General features: G+C 41.0%; 1 long non-coding RNA gene across 1 annotated transcript; it reads left to right on the top strand.

The window, feature by feature from the left end:
- Positions 1 to 22,416: 22,416 nt before the first annotated feature.
- LOC126152769 (uncharacterized) lies at positions 22,417 to 22,801 on the top strand. The gene is made up of 2 exons (XR_007532076.1): positions 22,417 to 22,553; positions 22,761 to 22,801. It is a non-coding gene; the product is annotated as an uncharacterized LOC126152769 (long non-coding RNA).
- The last annotated feature ends 767 nt before the right edge of the window (positions 22,802 to 23,568 follow it).

Raw genomic sequence — 23,568 nt, 5'->3', positions numbered from 1 at the left:
TTAGTAAAGGGGACATCTGTCTGAGCTACAACTGGTCATCTCCTAACCACCCATCCAACGTTGGTGGGTCACTCCACCCCCCACCCCCATTTTCATTGCATATTCGGATTCTACACGAAAAATGCGTTCGGTTGACTCAAACTGTTGTTTCCTATTCGTGGCAGACGGCGCTGTAATCGAATGTTATCAAGTGTGCCTGTTTTTGCAATTAAGAAACGACGTACTTGATTTTACATTTCATTTCCGATGTAAATGTAAATCTTTGTATTCTAAAGGTCGATTCTGATGATCAAACGTTACTTGAGAGTTGGAAATGTGATTGAAATCGCTCAGCAGATTGGTGGGCACGGGACTTGACGGTCTACATTGAATACGTGAAAGAACTTAACCTTCTTGAACAGTAGCGTACCGTAGGTCGTTGAGTAAAGCGAAGCGTTCCTGATGATTGGAAAAAAGGCACAGGTCATCCTTGTTTTCAAGAAGGGTCTTCGTACAGCCGCAAGCCTACACCTACGACGTCTATCAGTTGTAGAATTTCGGAACGTTATTTATGCTCGCGTATTATGATTTTTCTGAAGATGGAAAATCTCCTCTGTAGAAATCAATATGGGTTCCGAAACCAAAGACTGTGTGAAATCCGCCCCGCTCTGTTCATTCCACGAGACGAAAACGATAGATATCCGCACCCAGACAGATACAGTGTTTCTTCACTTCAGTGAGGCATTCGATACAGTCTCACAATGCCACCTGATGAACTGAATACGAGCCTACGGAATATCAGATGAACTGTGTGATCGGACTGAAGAGTTGCTAGCAAATATGAAGGGCTTATTTCAGTAGTGGTACAAGTCCATTTTTGTTCATTCTGGGATACGATATATTTCTGGTTGTACCACTATTGAAATAAGCCTTTCATATGTCATTCTCAACGGAGAGAAGTCTTCAAACGTAAAAGCGATTTCGGAGGTACCCCAGGGCAGTGTGAGGAGTCCATTACCTTACACAATATATATAGATAATGTAGCAGACAATATCGAAAGTTCCATGAGGTTTTTCGCGGACGATGCTGTTTTATGCAGAGATCTCGTAACGCTAGAAGTTCAAATAGACATTCATATTTCTGGCGAATAAGCCACTTGTGTGGAAACGTAGTTTTCTGTTCCCTTGGGGGCTGATTATGGAGAACCGCCAAACCATCGGGATGTTTGATTTTGATGACCGCTCTCGAACCCTGCTGTGAAGGTCACTGATTTCGGAGGATGTTTCCATCCAAATACCATGACTCTCGCGCTGGTCGCTACGCGGCTACAAATCACAACCAGTGTTATACGGTAAAATGTGCACCTGCCATGGATACTCACCGAAACCAAGTACCCAGTGATGGGAGACAAGGAGACACACCGAAAACGAGGATCCTGAAGGGAACAGACAAAATATTACATCCACGTCTTCGTTCCTGGATCACGCTAAAAGTACTTTCCATCCAGAGATCGCAACGGCTAACCATATTGTACTGTATAATCAAATTTGCAACACTAAAGTTTGCATCGGTTATAATCTTTTTATCCACTATCCTTTTATCTTTTCTAGCCTTCTGCACCAGCTGCACATCGTTCGAATCTGTGGACAGCCGAATCCAAAAACAAGTGCACTCATACCTGTGGACCAAGCTGTTTATTTAACATCAGACTGATTTAAACCTTCATACCTTGTCAACGCACTTTCGTTTCGTACTTCGTTATAATGATTGTGATTCCTCTCTTATAGTTTCCTTCTTGATATATCATTTTTATCGTGTCCATTTTACCCTTGAATTAGTCTTTCTCCTTTCATCATTTCGTCTCTGTTTTGCTGGCGTCGAAATACTATAAAAACAAGGTTCACGTTTACTAAGTCCTGACCCCTATTTAACGTTCTGTGTACTTGAATTGTGGCTGTCGATGGGTGTGTGTCGAACTCTCAGCTGTGTGCATCACGCGAATGCCGTCTCTGGATGACCTTTCTGATCCACATCTTCCTGCACCTTCGATGCTTCTTAATTAGAAATACACAAAAATCTTCCCTACTTTCTCCTAACACGGGTGCAGGTACACTGGACACGCTAAATAGACACATCACTAAACAGCATCCTGACGCTCTTGCACGAACAAAAATAATGTTAACACTAATCATGTAAACCTACTCTTTTGACATTGTTTCGAGAAAAGAATCGTTGAGATGATCTATGGAACATGTAACCAACTAACTTGCCGTAAATTATCTTTTCGTCGTATTGTAAACTCAATGTTGTAGCCCTTTCATAAGCTATAAGACAGATTTCTGTTTTTGCACAAAACGCAATAGCTGTAAAATTCGCTAAAGGTAGCAGCATAGCGATTATAAATCACAATGAATATGTTAACAAAGTAACAACTTTTCTCAAGGATAACAACATCACAGATTTGCCACACAAACCCACTAACAACTATGCCGCACACATAAAGAAAGGCACTGAAAATTGTAATATAATATTAACAGACCGAAAGAAACCTTCCATGCTCATGAACCTATGTACACCAACACTGCACGCGCAATCGAAGAGACATAAACATTTAACTACAATTCCTCCGAATATTAACTGTATTGTCAGCCCTGCTTATCTAATAAGTAAAAATGTGAACATATTACTAACCAACCGAAATACCTATCACAAGAACGTTAACACATACGACTAAAGATGCAGGAATACCACAAAATGGCAGATTTATTTTATTTGACGTTACAAACCTCTATACCAACATAGCAATAAAGGGAACAATCGAAATTATAAAAGACTACCTTCTAAAATAAAGAAAAATTTACATTACTGGGACATATGACATCATAGACCTCCTAAATCTAACACTCAACCAAAATTATTTCGAATCCAACCACAAAATTTACACAAAGATCTACGGAGTGGCGATGGGAAATTGTATTGCCGGAATAACTGTACACATCTTTATCAACATACTGGAAGAAAAATTTTTCCGTTCCAAATTGCCACTACTCGACAATATTCTATATTACCGCAGAAACGTAGATGACACTTTGGTATTATTTGATTGAAACGACGAACGCATCCGGCCAGTTCATCAAAATTCAGCAATTCGCATCGGAAAGTAAAATTTATGATGGAAACAGAAACAAACAAATTCATAAACTTTCTTGACCTGAAAATCGGCAACGATAACAATCATGAAGTATTTCAGATTTACAGTAAACTAACTACTACTTGGCCCCCAAAACAAATACATACATATTTCAACTCAATGATCAATAGAATAGTCAATCTACCACTCAAACACCAAGCAATACAAAACGAGCTTACAATACACCAATATATAGCCCAACAAAACAATTTCAACCCGAATCTACTTCACAAACTGTACGAAAAACACACGAAACCTAAAACGCAAACCATTCACAAAGACGTAAAATTAATGAGAGAAATTAAAACTAAACGAAAAGCAAATTACGTACCGGCGATATGCTTGGCACAAATATTGACTAAAATAAACCAAATTATTAACAACACAAACATAAAACTAGCTTTCCGAACATATAACATTCTAAAAACGAAAGTTCGATCTGGAAAAACCGAAACCCCGATTTTTGCAAACCCAGGTATATTCAAAATTTCGTGTAACGACTCCGCAAAATTCCGTATCGCTCAAGCAGAATGAAATATAAATACTAAATACAAATAACACACAAGAAAGAAATTTCGACAGCAATCAGTTAAGCTTTTACCAGTATCTCAGGAACAAAAATCAAACAGCAGAACGTATCGAAAACACATTACACGTTCCATACAGAATACCAAAAGGAAATACAATGTATCTCTTGGAAGAATGAAAAATATACAGGGTGTTACAAAAAGGCACGGCCAAACATTCAGGAAACATTCCTCACACACAAATGAAGAAAAGATGTTATGTGGACATGTGTCCGGAAACGCTAAATTTCCATGTTAGAGCTCATTTTAGTTTCGTCAGTATGTACTGAACTTCTTCGATTCACCGCCAGTTGGCCCAATTGAAGGAAGGTAATGTTGACTTCGGTGCTTCTGTTGATGTGCGACTCATTGCTCTACAGTACTAGCATCAAGCACATCAGTACGTAGCATCAACAGGTTAGTGTTCATCACGAACGTGGTTTTGCAGTCAGTGCAATGTTTACAAATGCGGAGTTGGCAGATGCCCATTTGATGTATGGATTAGCACGGGGCAATAGCCGTGGCGCGGTACGTTTGTATCGAGACAGATTTCCAGAACGAAGGTGTCCCGACATGAAGACGTTCGAAGCAATTGATCGGCGTCTTAGGGAGCACGGAACATTCCAGCCTATGACTCGCGACTGGGGAAGATCTAGAACGACGAGGACACCTGCAATGGACGAGGCAATTCTTCGTACAGCTGACGATAACCCTAATGTCAGCGTCAGAGAAGTTGCTGCTGTACAAGGTAACGTTGACCACGTCACTGTATGGAGAGTGCTACGGGAGAACCAGTTGTTTCCGTATCACGTACAGCGTGTGCAGGCACTATCAGCAGCTGATTGGCCTTCACGGGTACACTTCTGCGAATGGTTCATCCAACAATGTGTCAATCCTCATTTCAGTGCAAATGTTCTCTTCACGGATGAGGCTTCATTCCAACGTGATCAAATTGTAAATTTTCACAATCAACATGTGTGGGCTGACGAGAATCCGCACGCAATTGTGCAATCACGTCATCAACACAGATTTCCTGTGAACGTTTGGGCAGGCATTGTTGGTGATATCTTGATTGGGCCCCATGTTCTTCCACCTACGCTCAATGGAGCACGTTATCATGATTTCATACGGGATACTCTACCTGTGCTGCTGGAACATGTGCCTTTACAAGTACGACACAACATGTGGTTCATGCACGATGGAGCTCCTGCACATTTCAGTCGAAGTGTTCGTACGCTTCTCAACAACAGATTCGGTGACCGATGGATTGGTAGAGGCGGACTAATTATATGGCCTCCACGCTCTCCTGACCTCAACCCTCTTGACTTTCTTTTATGGGGGCATTTGGAAGCTCTTGTCTACGCTACTCCGGTACCAAATGTAGAGACTCTTCGTGCTCGTATTGTGGACGGCTGTTATACAATACGCCATTCTCCAGGACTGCATCAGCGCATCAGGGATTCCATGCGACGGAGAGTGGATGCATGTATCCTCGCTAACGGAGGACATTTTGAACATTTCCTGTAACGAAGTGTTTGAAGTCACGCTGGTACGTTCTGTTGCTGTGTGTTTCCATTCCATGATTAATGTGATTTGAAGAGAAGTAATAAAATGAGCTCTAACATGTAAAGTAAGCGTTTCCGGACACATGTCCACATAACACATTTTCTTTCTTTGTGTGTGAGGAATGTTTCCTGAAAGTTTGGCCGTACCTTTTTGTACACACCCTGTACACACACACAAAAATTATCCTACGATATCCTTAATGAACAAATCGATCTCAAACACAAAAATTATCTAGAAAATCTTATTGCCATTTTGAAAACGGGAACGGAGAAAAATCACGGTAAACAGAAAACCAAACATGGCCATAGATATAAATGACAACAAAATTATAATAGCAATGAAAAGCAACTACCATTGTCAACTAGCAAAGAATGCACTGTAAGCCTAAAACATCAACGAGAATGAACTATCATTCCAACTGTCAAAAGTATTTCGTGAAAATATTCCATACAAACAAAACTTACCTGATTATAGCTATATAGCAACAGACAGTCGACAGTGTACTCAATGATGCCATATGAGCATCTATCCCAACTAGATGGAAGTACGTATGTAATCTGACCTTTCTGTAAAACTTTTATAAGCGTAAGTATACTGGCCAAATGTCACATCTACAGCTTTACTTGAGAATGGCACAATATCCGAAACAAGCTTCTAGTAAAGAAGAAGGATTACTAATTAAACCACATACAACTTACCTAAACTGAGATGCGAACACGATGTTCTGATCCTTCATCGTAAACATGAGTTCTGCACGTACGTTTGAGTGCCTATGCTGGTTCGCCAGTTTTTTTGTGCTCTAAGATAGTACAAATCTTTATTGCTCTAGCTCTTTCGATTTATTTCAAAGATATAGTCGTTTTTTGTTACTTAACGCTAGCGATTGTGCCATGTCGCATGGTAGCCACCTTGTTACCGATGTGAGCTCGCTTCACGACTGATGCACATTCAGTCGGGTACGCAATCACCTTCTGAGAGAAATATTAATTATAAATATTATTTCTTTGCATGTTGTTAGGTTCCAGGTGCTTATAAAGGTAAGGTCGTTGAGTGCTGTAATATTGAGTGCTGTTGATCAAACACTGTGCTATGTAATTCACTCACAGTTAGGATGTTACGTAGGAATGAGAGTCAAGACTTAGTCGCTCACTTAGTTGTTTCTACGAATAAAATTGGTGGTCATAAAATCGATGAAACATGCTCAAAGCACAGCTGGACGCTACAAACTGAAGGCTAACACACGTTCAGTTTGGTTCACTGTCTGTACCAGCAGTCACTCACCATGCATTACACAAAATACGAGAGAAGTAGGCCAATTTGCGTGCCATTCTTTCCATTCAATCTTACGCGTCAGATGTCATTCTCAGATTGTTTTTCTGGAGCATTAGAACAATGCATGTTGTATGTGTTGGAAGTATTGAGGCTTCGTTACCTGTTTTTGCGGGCATAGTCCTTGCAGTTCTAACTACACGCGCATCTTCTAAAGGGTAGGCCCCTGTGCTCGAAGACCAACGTACCGCAATCAACGCGATAGTGGAAAAAGTGAAAATAAGTCATGGATCAGTTTGCAACATCTTGCACGACATTTTGAAAGAGATACTGTTCAGACGAAGCGCCGCGGGGTTTTTTATTCTCCATGGCACAGTCACTCGTGCTGTCTCTTCTGGTTATCAGTATGGCTAGGGTTTTCGTGGCCTAAAGTCACCATAATGTGCACAAAAATATGTCATTATGACAAATATTTACAAAAATATGCACAATAACTTAAAATATATGACTATATTAAAAGGAGCTAAAATTTTTGTTGTAACCTGTATTAATGAGTACCGTAATCCGGGTATACTTTGACCGCTGTAGTTACTATGACCTCTCATACACCAAAAGCTTTATAGCTATCTGCTGGCTCTTAGTTGGTGTGCAGTATATATTGTTCGATGGTAAACTATGAATATAAGCTAGATGGCGTAATGTGGTGGCGATTTTCTTGCGCAACAATTGCCGAAGCTGTTGCGAGTTACAGTTGTACGTGAAGTAGTGTGTCAAAGTCTGGCTTTACAAAATCCACCTACATCATTTACCAGGAAAGCCACCGGTATTCTGAACTTTATCATTTATGTTACTCGATTAGATCACTGATCAGCTTTTTGTTCACATGTGTATGCAGTATGTGACAGTATATTACGATTTATGAAGTTATGTGCATGATTTCTTTGTTTCGCGGTCACTTTGCCCACTACTTATTATTACCTCAGCATTACAGATACACATTATCTGAAACAGTATTGATGCGAATGATAGTATGGAACTGAGGAATATAAACACTAACTATTCGCATATAGACAAAAGCTCATTTGTAATTGTTCAAGTGCCTACAACAAAGAAAACTAAATGTCACATATTGTTCAAATTGCGAGCTGTTTTGGTTCAGGCAGTGATTCAGGCATATCATATAAACAAGAAATGAAGTTTGTTTGGCCACAAGTGCCAGATATTGACTCAATAAACGAAGAAAAGATAACATTAGTTCTAGCTGCAGTGGATGTTTTAAAAAGCGTATTTAGTTTTAAGATAGATGAAATTGAAAATATTGTGTTCAGTTAAATTTAGAACTATGTGTGTGGTACTTCATCGTAGTACCTTTCATTACATTTATAATTTTGATGATGGATCACACTCTTTGTGTACTGGACTAGATTTTTTTCTTTCATGAGGCTTAATAAAACACTTAAGAAAACTTTAGATCAATGTATTTATTTTTGGGTGGTCAGAGCTTCCTTGTATTTTTGAAATATTCAGCACAAATGGAATGACAGTGGACAGTTCCGGTGGAAGTGTAGGATAGGCACTGTATACCCAAATTTATGGTAACTTTCTCCACCTACAATATTTTCTATTACTTCCTCTGCGTTTTATAAAATCTATTGCATTAATTAGTATGTAATACTTTCCTACAAGCCCCTATATTTATTACCATAAATATTACATATAGGGTGACAATTATTGAACCATATGAAATAAAATCGTTGTAACTTCTGAACGGTTTGAGTCAAGACGTTCAAACTGCACGGTTGGCCAGGGTCATGATGGGAATCAGTATGCACTGTATGGTTTGGTTTAGCGACAAAGCCCACTTTTATTTTGATGGGTTCGTCAATAAGCAAAAATGGGGCATTTGTGGGACTGGGGGACTGAGAATCTGCATTTCCGATCGAGAAGTTTTTTCACACTAAACGGGTTAATGTGTGGTGTGCTGTGTCGTCACGGATTAATCGGTCCGATATTCCTTGATGGCACGGTGACTACCGAACGGGACGTGTAGGTTTTGGAAGATGATTTCATCCCCGTTATCAGAAGTAACACTGATTTCGACAAGATGTCGTTCAAGCAAGACGAAAGCAGACGCCATCGAAGCAGGAGAATGATGTCCTGGAGTAGAACTTTGAGGACCGCATTCTGGCTTTGGTGTACCCAGGGGCCTGTGGCATGGGCCCCGATTGACCGCCTTATTCTCCGGATCTGAACACATGCGACTCCTTTTTGTGTGGCTATATTAAAGACAAGGTGTACAGCAATAAACCCCAAAACCATTGCTGAGCTGAAAAGAGCTATTCAGGAGGTCACCGACAGCATCGATGTTCGACACTTCAGCCGGTCATGCAGAATTTCGCTATTCGTCTGCGCATATCATTGCAAATGATGGCAAGCATATCTAACATGTCATACCCAAATCCGAATATCTGTAGTGAGGTTTATATGTTGAATAAAGTGTGTGTGCGCCGTAGTTTGTATGTAATTTACGTTTTTTTACATACAGTTCAATAATTATCACTTTGTAAGTAAAAGGAAAAAAGTCATGATACATTTCGGTCAGAAAATCGGTCAAAGTACGCCCGGTTTACGGTAGTTTAAGGCAGTAAAAGACACGAATCCCACATTCTAATCCCGACCTACCTCAATTTTTCAGCTTGCTCCACTGATATAATCAAAGCCCTCTGGCAGCTAATGTCTTTAATTAGTTAAGAATAAATGCACATGAGAAACATGCTAAGCTATGGAATTTCATGTTTTAGTATGCCTTTTACTAATATCATCAGGACATAGTTAACCTATGAAGTATTCTTTTTATGTCCATCCTCATTTTTACTTCAATTTATGAGCTCTGAATGCAATATCTTGTGAATACTTTATGCAAATTTTCAAATAAAAAATACTTCCTCTTGACAGCCAACAAAGCCTTGTACTTCGAAAAACTTTCTACTCCAGCTGACACAAGAGAGTCATATTTAAAATGGGCAATGTCATTTCAGTCTAAATCTAAATGATTAAGATGAAACTTTTTGCCTGACAAACTCTCTGAAGTGGAACCACTTAAATGAATGATACCCTTCGTTTGTTTATAAGATCTTTTCCATTTCCTTGGACACTTCTTTTCCCTGTTTACCACTAATAGATTTTAATTTATTCCCAATTTTTTTACTTTTCTATCTGCTCTACTGGTGGTTTTCTGATTGCTCCAAATCAGTTATGGCAGCAGGATTACATCCAAAATTTGAATTTATGTAGTACGAAAGTTTGTCTGAAACTTCAGCGTAAGACAATAATTTGGGGTAGTCCAACTGAAGAGGCTTCAGTGCTATCGAATAAATCAATTATACTTTCAAAACGTTGACATTATGGATTCATCTTGGGAAAATTAGAGATGGTGGAGCTAACAACTTAAATACTGCAACACGTGAAGGGGCTCTCAGGAATTTCTTTTTGACACAGCCAATAAATCTGTCAACATAATTGAATCTACTACAAATCTCTTCTCCAAACTTTGTGTAAGACTTAAGCTGAACATATATATGAAGATAAATGGTTCAAATGGCTCTGAGCACTATGGGACTTAACATCTGTGGTCATCAGTCCCCTAGAACTTAGAACTACTTAAACCTGACTAACCTAAGGACAACACACACATCCATGCCCAAGGCAGGATTCGAACCTGCGACCGTAGCGGTCACGAGGTTCCAGACTGAAGCGCCTAGAACCGTACGGCCACACCGTCCGGCTATATGAAGATAGTAACTGTTCTCTAAAGAACAGATACCATTGATGACCGTGCAGCTTCTATAGAATAAAAGATAATTAATTGAAACCCTCAGTTGCCAACAGGTGCTGTTGATATACCTCGATGGGGACAGCTGAAAATGTGTGGCCCCACCGGCACTCGAACCCAGGATCTCCTGCTTACATGGCAGACGCTCTATCCATCTGAGCCACCGAGGACACAGATGAACAGCGCGACTACAGGGACTGTCCGCAGCTCTTGGTCGTGCGGTAGCATTCTCGCTTCCCGCGCCCGGGTTCCCGGGTTCGATTCCCGGCGGGGTCAGGGATTTTCTCTGCCTCGTGATGACTGGGTGTTGTGTGGTGTCCTTAGGTTAGTTAGGTTTAAGTAGTTCTAAGTTCTAGGGGACTGATGACCATAGCTCTTAAGTCCCTTGGTGCTCAGAGCCATTTTTTTCGACTACAGGGACTTATCCCTTGCACGCTTCCCGTGAGACCCATATTCCCGACTGTCCACAATCTATAAAAGTAATGTATCTAATAGATATTTTTCCCTTCCACTCATTACTGTCGGCAGCTGATGGTTTCAGTTAATTATCATTTATTCTATAGAAGCTGCACGGTCATCAATGGTATCTGTTCTTTCGAGAACAGTTACTATCTTCATATATAGCTAAAGCCTACCAGGCCATTGACCTCCGTCTGTGCGAACGCGCACAGGTTGCCCGAACTCTTACGGGAATCGACACCTTAGTGTGCGCGAGTAACGAGTGGAAGGGCAAAATACCTGTTAGGTACATTACGTATGTAGATTATGGACAGTTGGGAATGTAGGTCTCACGGGAAGCGTGCAAGGCTTAAGTCCCTGCTGTTGCGCTTTTCATCTGTATCATGGGTGGCTCAGATGGATGCCGGCACGGTAGCTCAGCGTGTTCGGTCAGAGGGTTAGCAGCCCTCTGTAATAAAAAGAAACTGAGCTAATCGATCAACAACGAACTTAAAAGGATTTCTTACGACGTCCGCCCCGAGCAGATGCAACGAAGAAAAGCGCGAGAAAAAAAAAGATGGATAGAGCCTGCCGTGTAAGCAGGAGATCCTGGGTTCGAGTCCCGGTCGGGGCACACATTTTCAGCTGTCCCCATCGAGATATATCAACAACACCTGTCGGCAGCTGAGGGATTCAATTAATTATCATTTAAGCTGAACAAGTCAGACGCTTTTAGCAAATCGGCAGCTTTCGCAACACAAGGTGCAGAACCGTTAAAAAAGGGTACTACATTGTCATTCTTAACGCATCGGGAGATACGGCTCATATATCTCTGTAGAACAGTTTACTAATAATGGAAAAATTTACTTTTTCTAGATTTTCACGGTTTATTAGAAACTTTTTGTATCGGCCATTTTCTTTGGAACTACCCACAATAACATTTGTAGTATATCTTCCCCTAGAGACAGTGATTTCATCAATTGATATCCATTTTTTTTCATTTGCATCGCAGTACGATGGCTGTGGTTTGAGTTGCCTGTACACCGTTAGTGCTGTTCAGTGTGAATGACTCCACAAGTACGGCACTCAACAGTTATGGCACTATTAATTAGGTAAGCTCATCCACCTCTGCAAGGTCGTACCACATCGGATGGGTGAAATCGGTTTTAAATTGTCCTGAGGCCAAAAACCGTATAAAAAGAGGCATCTATTTTTACTTTTCCTGGGACCAAAAACCGCATAAAAACCTAAATGTCATCGGTTTTTAATTGTTCTAGGGCTGAAAACCGCTTAAAAAGCAAAATGACACCTGCTTCTAGTTGTCGTGACCGACACAGAATGCATACGTAAAGGAAAGAGTGCTGGCTACCCTCGTGTTTCCGAAGAAAACATCTCACGATTTCAGACTGTTTCTCAACATAGTCCTACAAAATCAACTGCTCGCACCAGTCGTAAGTTTCAACTGCCTACAGCATCAGTTTGACGTGTTTTGAGACGATGGTTGGTTATGAAGCCTTACAAGTTACAGCTGTTACAGATTCTACGTCACGTATATTCTTTTTAAAACACCCTGTATTTTGACAATGAGGTCGCAAGTAGCTGCTCGCTGCTAGGCCGCAACTGCCTAACACCCCGTATTACTGTCAAAATGCAACCCATTTTATTCAACCAAAATGATTACAGCTTGAAAAGAATTTTGTCTTACTTACCATACACTTCATATGGTAGAAAAAAGGAAAATAATTCAGTGATTCTGTTAACTGAACTGAAATATGTGATCATGCTGACATAAATACAAAGCTGAATTTCAGACTGGGTTCAAGGAAAATTGACATTATTTCAAAATTAACATTCACACACAAAATCCTAACTTGAGTTCTAAAATACCTTCAGTGAGGCCATAATAACACAAAGATCAAAGGTCTTTTGAAAAATTCATTTTCAGAGCTGGAACGAGAGTTAACAAATATTACGTGAATCAGAAAAAAATCTCATAAAGTTAACTTTCCTACTGGGTTGTCCCTTCGAGTTCCCAATAGCATTTGAATAATTTCATGCATAAAATACGTAACAGCACACATGATCAAAATCTGAGCCGGCCGCTGTTGCTGAGCTATTCTAAGCGCTTCAGTCTGGAACCGCGCTGCTGCTACGGTTGCAGGTTCGAATCCTGCCTCGGGCATGGATGTGTGTGATGTCCTTAGGTTAGTTAGGTTTAAGTAGTTCTAAGTTCTAGGGGACTGATGACCTCGGCAGTTAAGTCCCATAGTGCTCAGAGCCATTTGAACCATTTTGCAGCCAATCGAGCCGTTACGCGTGAAAATTCAAGCGGACCACCAGATATAGTTAGTGTACTTGTCCTTGTAGCACAGATGATAGCGCATTAGACTGCTCAGCCTTTCGATCAGGCTCGGTCCCTACTACCATCCCATGTCCAAGTTTTGTATGGCTCCCCTATCCAGTTTTAAGATAGCAAACGAAGAACGCGTTTGGCGACACCGTCTCTGGCGGACCGTCTGAATTTGCGCGTGCAAAGGAAGATAAATAATTCAGATAATCAATCAAGTAAATAAAAATATGCTCTTCACCTGTTAATGGGGAATGAAATTATAAATTCTGGCAGTAATTCTCTTGCAAAAATCAGCAAATAAAATACACTGAACTTACACTAAAATATACTTTGGGCAACTTCAGACTACAACCACAAATCGGTTACATGAGCTTCCCCTGAGATATTTCAGCAATTTTGACTTCACGTACACAAAATAATCTCACCATATATCACATGAGATCTTCACACGGTAAATGTCACACCAACGTATTAGATATATATATTCTCAGCGCAATAGCAACTGTTTAGAACCAACATAGCCCTTCCTTAAATCTAAAGTACGTTTTTATTCGTCGTGTGGTTGTAAAAAGTACAAGAGGCTTCAAAGGTTGTCATAATAAGAATAACTGTAATCACAAGATTGATCACACATACTCAAGGTTCGTCTGGTTTTTACTTACATAATGCCAACTTGTGATACCCTTTTTCTAAATTAATTGGACAACCGATCTCTCTACAGTCAGAAAGACACAACCTAGTAATTATGTAAAAGTAACGTGTGACTCGTCAAACGTGAATCAATCCCTCTTGAAACATATGATTCAACCTTATTTAGCGAGGGATGTTACATCACTCACTCTCTTCTGTCTTATCTTCCGACGTAGACGCATACTTTGATAGGAGGTGCGGTATTTCTAATGTGCGTATATTTTGTGGCAATATATGTTACGCTGTAAAATGCTCTTTTTCTAAAATAAGCCATTGTAACTACCTTGTCATAACCCATATTTGTCTGTCTCAGTGTCAATTTGAGGCGGGGCAAGGTGGATGTCTCGATATTAAAGCTCTGGCAATTCAGACCCTCATTAATACGCGGTCTAGGATCACACTATTAATGACTGATCACGAAAACGAGCTAAGCCTATTGTTAAAATGTCTTTTATTCCTTTTATTTACTTTATCAGAACGTCTCTTCTTTCTCATAAGATTGCTACTCTCATTAATTCCGACAGTTAACCTTTTATTAATGACTGACACGGAGCAGAAATATTATAAACCCCGTTTTCTATGCAGTCGCTGCTTGTCCCTTTCGTGACTCCTACTTCGACGCCACGGATATTACAAGTCAGTGAATAATAATATCTCAGGGGAAGCTCATGTAACCACAAGAGCCCACTCCACACCTCCTCTCCCCCCTTGACCACAAAAATCACACGTTTCGATTTTTGAAAACTTAGTGATAAGATGAAAAATCTTTTTTCACTAAATACTATGCTGAAATTCAATTTCTGAAAACAATTTCCTTTAATGAAAGCAATAAAAGCTTAAGATTTTATGTCGCCATAGCAATGTTACTTTGCTCCCTAGCTCTGCTCGGCATAAGTTGGTAATCTTCGTGACTATGACATTATGTTTTCAACTGTTGAAAGTCGCAACGTTCAAACAGTTGCATTGGCGTTGCTCGGTGAACGTGTTTCTAGTATTAATAAATAAACAGTTTAGCTATGAATGACGATGTAAATATTTCTGGCTCATCGGGTTCGCGTAGAGTTCAAACGGCTCTAAGCACTATGGGACTTAACATCTGAGGTAATCAGTCCCCTAGACTTAGAACTACGTAAACCTAACTAACCTAAGGACATCAGACACATCCATGCCCGAAGCAGGATTTGAACCTGCGACCGTAGCAGCAGCGCGGTTCCGGCCTGAAGAGCCTAGAACCGCTCGGTCACAACGGCCGGCTCTCGTACAGTTCCACCTCCCCGAGGAGTTAGCAAAAACAAAACACAATGTGACATGAGACATGGACATAGATACTTGGTAAATGCTTTAAATGTCATTTAGCTTCTACTCATTGAGTTGCAATACAATTGTATTGATTTACGCTAATATTCGTTACTACAAGTAAGCAACAGATTTGAACACCAACGTCTCTGCAACTCGCCTTCGCGAAACGTTAATCCTGGGTGCCACTTCTACCATAACAGCTGATCAATGGTTCTTACTCGGCAGTTGTAAAATAAAGACAGTAGGAACGAAGGATGTCAATATATACCTATCACAACTTCACAGCTAAGCTCTACTTACCTTGGGTATACTGTATACGAACACAGAAACAGACACGGACATACACACACACAGACACACAGAGGCACACACAGGCACACACACACACACACACACACACACACACACACACTCACACACACAAACAGTACCTCGCCGACGTCCCTGCCCATCGCATTGCGTTGGTCAACCACTATCTGTCACGTTGCAATTTAATACACGTGTACTCTCTTACACTCTAAGACAAAACTAAAGACGCACCACAAAGAAATTATCGAACAAGACGGACACTGGAAGATGTGATGATCATGTACAGAAAAAAAGATAACATTTCAGAAGAATTGGATAATTTATTCAAAAGAAAGAGCTTCATAAATTGAGCAAGTCAATATTGCTTGGGTCTATCTCTGGTCCTTATGTGAACAGTTATTCGGATTGCTGTTTATTGATAAAGTTGTTGGATGGCCTCCTGAAGAATATCGTCCAAATTCTACCCAATTGGCGCGTTAGATCGTCAAAGTGCCGAGTTGGTTAGAGAGCGCTGTCCATAACGCTTTAAGCGTTCTCAACTGGGAGGAGATCCGGTGACCTCGCTGGTCAACGTAGGGCCTGGCAGGCGCGAAGGCAAGCAGTGGAAACTCTTACCGTGTGCGGGCGGGCATTATCTTACTGAAATATAAGCCCAGAATGGCTTGCATGGCCACGCGGGATTAGCCGAGCGGTCTAAGGCGCTGCAGTCATGGACTGTGCGGCTGGTCCCGGCGGAGGTTCGAGTCCTCCCTCGGGTATGGGTGTGTGCGCTTGTCCTTAGGATAATTTAGGTTAAGTAGTGTGTAAGCTTAGGGACTGATGACCTCTTTTTTTTTCTTTTTTTTTGCCAACAAAACGGGGCGTAGAATATCGCCGACGTACTGTTGTGCTGCAAATGACAACCAAAGGTGTCTTGCTACGAAGAGAAACGGAACGATCACTGCTGGTTGTCGGATCATATGGCGGGTGACAGTCAGGTTGGTCAGGTTGGTATCGCACCGCTGGCCGGGACGTCTCCAGACAAGGCCTCGGCCTGGAATCTCATTGACTGGAGTAGAACTGCCTTCAGTGATGAGTCCCGGTTTCAAACTGAGCCCCAGTGACTTGCGGTGACGTGTCTGGAACGCCCCGGACAGCGGTGGGATATCGGCCTAGCTGTCGCCCTTTTTTAAAGAATTGGAGCCACTCCACGCCCGCACTGGCATGGTGACTGTCTGGAAAGATCTACTGTCACCTGTGTTTATTAGTAATTACATCGAGGAGATCACTGGACCGAGGTATGCGATGACCGTATGCCTGTGCAATATTGCGCATTAAACGAGCCCATCAGGTGACAAAACGTGGTCGAAAGTCTTTTGAAGAACAGCAGTTGACAGAGGGAAAAAACTGCAATGGCAAGTCCCATAGAAAAAATCCTCTGTGACAGTCTGGACGTTTCATAAGGACAGTAGTGGATTTCTTCCTATCTGAGACAGATCACTGAAGAGTAGCTAGTAGGACTGGTGATATTTTAAAAAAAAATATTGAGAGCCCAATATATCGGCATTTAAAAACGTATCACAACTGGACCTCGAAATATCGAATAAGTATCGCTATGCCGATGGGGAAATATCGTCGTACCGGCCCGCAAAAATAACGGCTGAACGTTGTAAATATAGAACAACATATTTAAGTATTGATTTATTGTTAGATATTCTGTACATCAACAAGCTAGCAGCCTGCCTGTTCCCCTTAGAACAAGAATTGAAAGGAAACCGTTGCACGTTCACGCTTGGCGACAATCACTTTGCTAACGAAGTTAATTGCATGTAAGCGGCACAATAAAAGGTGTCCGATGGGTCTGTCGTTCGGTTTCTCACATGTCAAACCTAGAACAAATGTCAAATTTCGAACACATATCAAATTCGGAACACATGTCGAATTCCCTGCCTTTTTTTTTTCATTTCTGCTAACGCCAGCGACTTAGCTGTTGTGAAGTTGGATGTAGTAGTTTCTGTTGGTAACGACGAGCGCCGATTCCGTCAGCATTTCCCCTTTACACGTCTCCGGCCACAGCAAAGACGAGCCTTGTCATTTAGATTTTTCTTCATCATTTTCAGCAACTGTCTACGAAGAGTGGCTATGTGAAAAAATAACACATTACTTGCAATAAAAATTTTCTTTCAACATTGCAGCACAGTCAGAAATCGTGATAATCTAATACATAAGAAACTATCAGCCTCAATTGCGGTAATGAAACCAACCTTTACCGAGGTTTCAGCCTAAATAATTGAGCCTTCTTCAGAAGAAAACATGAATCTATAATGTGTCTAAGAGGCCATCGTCTGGAAATAAAACTGAAACAGTCTGAATAGGCGTAGTCACATTTTAAAAAATTCGGTACATAAGTACTACGTCTTAAGCTCTGACGTGCGCCTCGTCTCCATGGACGCCGTGCGGTGGGCCTCGGGAGCTCACGTGAAACTCGAGTAGCGTTTTTAAAATGTGACTACGCCTATTGAGACTGTTTCAGTTTTATTTCTAGACCATGCCCTCTTAAACACATTATAGATTCAGGTATACCTTCTGAAGAAGGCTCAATTCTTTGGGCTGAAACCTAGGTAAAGATTGGTTTCATTAATCGAGGCTGATAGTTTCTTATGTTGTTGTTGTCTTCAGTCCTGAGACTGGTTTGATGCAGCTCTCCATGCTACTCTATCCTGTGCAAGCTTCTTCGTCTCCCAGTACTTACTGAAACCTACGTCCTTCTGAATCTGCTTATTATATTCATCTCTTGGTCTCCCTCTACGATTTTTACCCTCCACACTGCCCTCCAATGCTAAATTTGTGATCCCTTGATGCCTCAGAACATGTCCTACCAACCGGTCCCTTCTTCTGGTCAAGTTGTGCCACAAACTCCTCTTCTCCCCAATTCTATTCAATACCTCCTCATTAGTTATGTGATCTACCCATCTAATCTTCAGCATTCATCTGTAGCACCACATTTCGAAAGCTTCTATTCTCTTCTTGTCCAAACTATTTATCGTCCATGTTTCACTTCCATAGATGGCTACACTCCATACAAAATTTTTAGGAGCGTCTTCCAGACACTTAAATCAATACTTGATGTTAACAAAGTTCTCTTCTTCAGAAATGCTTTCCTTGTCATTGCCATTCTACATTTTATATCCTCTCTACTTCGACCATCATCAGTTATTATGCTCCCCAAATAGCAAAACTCCTTTACTACTTTAAGTGTCTCATTTCCTAATCTAATTCCCTCAGCATCACCCGACTTAATTCGGCTACATTCCATTATCCTCGTTTTGCTTTTGTTGATTTTCATCTTATATCCTCCTTTCAAGACACTATCCATTCCGTTCAACTGTTCTTCCAAGTCCTTTGCTGTCTCTGACAGAATTACAATGTCATCGGCGAACCTCAAAGTTTTTATTTCTTCTCCATGGACTTTAATACCTACTCCGAATTGTTCTTTTGTTTCCTTTGCTGCTTGCTCAATATACAGATTGAATAACATCGGGGAGAGGCTACAACCCTGTCTCACTCCCTTCCCAACCGCTGCTTCCCTTTCATGCCCCCCGACTCTTATAACTGCCATCTGGTTTCTCTACACATTGTAAATAGCCTTTCGCTCCCTGTGTTTTACCCTTGCCATCTTTAGAATCTGAAAGAGAGTATTCCAGTCAACATTGTCAAAAGCTTTCTCTAAGTCCACAAATGCTAGAAATGTACGTTTGCCTTTCCTTAATCTATTTTCTACGATAAGTCGTAGGGTCAGTATTGCCTCACGTGTTCCAACATTTCTGCGGAATCCAAACTGATCTTCGCCGAGTTCGGCTGCTACCAGTTTTACCATTCGTCTGTAAAGAATTCGCGTTAGTATTTTGCAGCTGTGACTTATTAAACTGATGGTTCGGTAATTTTCACATCTGTCAACACCTGCTTTCTTTGGGATTGGAATTACTATATTCCTCTTGAAGTCTGAGGGTATTTCGCCTGTCTCATACATCTTGCTCACCAGATGGTAGAGTTTTGTCAGGACTGGCTCTCCCAAGGCCGTCACTAGTTTCAACGGAATGTTGTCTACTCCCAGGGCCTTGTTTCGACTCAGGTCTTTCAGTGCTCTGTCAAACTCTTCATGCAGTATCGTATCTCCCATTTCATCTTCATCAACATCCTCTTCCATTTCCATAATATTGTTCTCAAGTACATCGCCCTTGTATAGACCCTCTATATACTCCTTCCACCTTTCTGCTTTCCCTACTTTGCTTAGAACTGGGTTTCCATCTGAGCTCTTGATGTTCATACAAGTGGTTCTCTTTTCTCCAAAGGTCTCTTTAATTTTCCTGTAGGCAGCATCTATCTTACCCCTAGTGAGATAAGCCTCTACATCCTTACATTTGTCCTCTATCCATCCCTGCTTAGCCATTTTGCACTTCCTGTCGATTTCATTTCTGAGACGTTTGTATTCTCTTTTGCCTGTTTCATTTACTGCGTTTTTATATTTTCTCCTTTCATCAATTAAATTCAATATTTCTTCCATTACCCAAGGATTTCTACTAGCCCTCGTCTTTTTACCTACTTGATCCTCTGCTGCCTTCACTATTTCATTCCTCAAAGCTACCCATTCTTCTTCTACTGTATCTCTTTCCCCCGTTCCTCTCAATTGTTCCCTTATGCTCTCCCTGAAATTCTGTACAACCTCTGGTTCTTTCAGTTTATCCAGGTCCCATCTCTTTAAATTCCCACCTTTTTGCAATTTCTTCGGTTTTAATCTACAGTTCATAACCAACAGATTGTGGTCAGAGTCCACATCTGTCCCTGGAAATGTCTTACAATTTAAAACCTGGTTCCTAAATCTCTGTCTTACCATTATATAATCTATCTGATACCTTCCAGTATCTCCAGGATTCTTCCATGTAAACAACCTTCTTTTATGATTCTTGAACCAAGTGTTAGCTATGATTAAGTTATGCTCTGTGCAAAATTCTACCAGGCGGCTTCCTCTTTCATTTATCTCTCCCAATCCATATTCACCCCCTATTTTTCCTTCTCTCCCTTTTCCTATTCTCGAATTCCAGTCACCCATTACTATTAAATTTTCGTCTCCCTTCACTACCTGAATAATTTCTTTTATCTCATCATACATTTCATCAATTTCTTCATCATCTGCAGAGCTAGTTGGGATATAAACTTGTACTACTGCAGTAGGCGTGGGCTTCGTGTCTATCTTGGCCACAATAATGCGTTCACTATGCTGTTGGTAGTGGCTTACCCGCACTCCTATTTTTTTTATTCATTGTTAAACCTGCTCCTGCATTACCCCTATTTGATTTTGTATTTATAACCCTGTATTCACCTGACCAAAAGTCTTGTTCCTCCTGCCACCGAACTTCACTAATTCCCACTATATCTAACTTCAACCTATCCATTTCCCTTTTTAAATTTTCTAACCTACCTGCCCGATTAAAGGATCTGACATTCCACGCTCCGATCCGTAGAACACCAGTTTTCTTTCTCCTGATAACGACGTCCTCTTGAGTAGTTCCCGCCCGGAGATCCGAATGGGGGACTATTTTACCTCCGGAATATTTTACCCAAGAAGACGCCATCGTCATTTAACCATACAGTAAAGCTTTATGCACTCGGGAAAAACTACGGCTGTAGTTTCCCCTTGCTTTCAGCCGTTCGCAGTACCAGCACAGCAAGGCCGTTTTGGTTGGTGTTGCGAGGCCAGATCAGTCAATCATCCAGACTGTTGCCCCTGCAACATTGTATTGCATAAAAAAAATTTCTTTTAACGCAACTGCTGAGCTACTTCTTCACATCGTAAATCTTATTATTCCATTCACACTTTCATCCACAGTGCAATCGGGCTTCTTCTTTGTGCCACCTATACTTGCTTCAGACAGTCAAAGAGAAAGACTGGACGTCATGAAAGTTGAAAAAGTAGTAAGACACCTTCACACAGTAAAAATAAAATTATGTTCTACTATGATTTCAAAAGAACAAATATTTACCGAAAATTGAAAAAAAAGCATAATATAAAATAAAAATATCGGCACTCGATATTGCCATTTTAGTAATCGGTATGTTAGGGAAAATAAAATCACCAACTTATGTCGACATTTTCTGAATAAACATCGGTATATGGATATTTTATCAACATCTCTAGCAGGTAGAGTTAGTAGTGACTGTCATGCAGTTCGTCGATACAGTTTCATAGCCATCTGTTCGTCATAATGAGGTCAGTCCGAACCTGTGCGGCAGTGCAGTGAACTTCTGTAAGGTCCTCTCTGCCACCAAGTCAGGACAGAGCTTCTCCCTTGGCAGGGAAGCCAAACAGCTTCCGTAGCTCGAAGATGCCGCCTGAGTCTTCTTACTTTTGCACAGCGACGATGAACAGTGACAGCCTTTTCGTATTCGTCCGGCTGTGCAATCTGACTACTTGATCTGGGGCGCAGCGATGATGTGGACAGCCACAGCGGCTTTAACAGCCCCCCCCCCCCCACACACACACACACAGTCTGTCATATTCGCTGTTGTTAGCAAAATAGTGGTGTCTAAATCCGTGGATTCGACGCCGCTTTCGTTGTTATAACAGTTCGCCGTCTGTTCCTATAACGCTGTACATGGGGTGCCTCTGGACTGGCTTTACAAAGGAGGGTCAGGCATACGACCTTCTTCTTACTGCTTCTTCTTCTTCTTCTTCTTCTGTGGTCGCACCGCACCGCTGTCTGCCGACAGTCTCTTCACTGCGTCAGTCTTCTTCTCTCTGCTTCGACCTTTGCCTACGCTGTAGCGCAGAAACACGACAGTCTGCTACAGTCGTAAAAACGGCGTACGAAAATTTTCTTTGCGTCGTGCCACGGCACAAACACGCCGTTACGCGTCTTAAGACACCCCTTCGACCATAAATATAATAGACTGGCCCTGACGTCATTTTCGTGGCTCCAACATCTCTGGGCTGAAGTCACGTGAATGTTGGCAAAACATGGTTGTTTCGTGTTGCGCTTATGGCTGTACTCAGCGTTTTGTCGGGGAAATGGCATTACATTTCACGTGTAAGTGTGTCTAAGATAGCGCAGATGCGTTTATTGAAATCTGCTGAAGTGACTTTTATATGTTTTTTACACTTGAAATAGAGTATCACGTAAATTAAAGTGTTGAAAGTGATGCCTGTAAACTCAGACTCATATTACATTTTGGAAAGTATCTGTGATGATTCGGTTACAGAAGTAAGTATAACTGTTTCTCGTTCCTACTCATAGGTTCTGTAAGGATGAAAACCGAAGGCAGCTTTGGATACAGGCCTTGAAACGGAAAAACTTTAAGCCGTTTGCACATACGCGCCTTTGCTCGAAGCACTTCGAGGAGAAGTGTTTTGATAGGTTAGTTATTATTTACAATGTATATCTATAATTTGTATTTACAGTGTCTGTCATTTTTAAACCTAGGCTCCAAAATTATTTTCTGAAACTGCAAAGTCTCACCTTTCATCTAAAATATCATTTTTTTTTTAAACTAATAGTTTAAACTTTTGTAAAAATAGTGGGAACTGAACCTTTGAAGTGCACCTAAAATTGATACTCTAAAATGGACCTGCTCCTAAAGTAAACAATTTTGACACCTATAATTGACATAATTCCCATAGCCCATTTTCTTTTATAAGTGACTAAAGCTCGAAACGTGGCGAATACAATGTTTAAAGTTTTGACACGAGCCCACTCTTACTGTTTAAAAGAATTTTAACGACATTTTACTATAATTGATAGTTTATAGTAATTTCGTCCCACTGCCCACCAGAGTGTATTTGTTAGATTTTATAAATGGTACTTTGAACAAATCCAGGTCAAATGTAGTTGTGGCATAATTTTTCACAAATAAGAAAGTAGTTTTTGTTGGAAGCGTTTGGCAGTCAATTGAGAAATGTGGGGAAAATCCGATACAAACATAGGATGGCAGACCGCTGATTTGAAATCCCGCCACGTTTTGCCAACAGTCACGTGGTTTATGTTGGAGCCACACCAGCCGTATAGCTTCTGCACAGCAAGGCCAGTCTACTAGTATCTATGGTCG

Source organism: Schistocerca cancellata, chromosome 1 (genome assembly GCF_023864275.1).
Source record: "Schistocerca cancellata isolate TAMUIC-IGC-003103 chromosome 1, iqSchCanc2.1, whole genome shotgun sequence".
NCBI classification, from domain to species: domain Eukaryota; kingdom Metazoa; phylum Arthropoda; class Insecta; order Orthoptera; family Acrididae; genus Schistocerca; species Schistocerca cancellata.
This window is presented reverse-complemented; position numbering and strand designations above follow the sequence as displayed.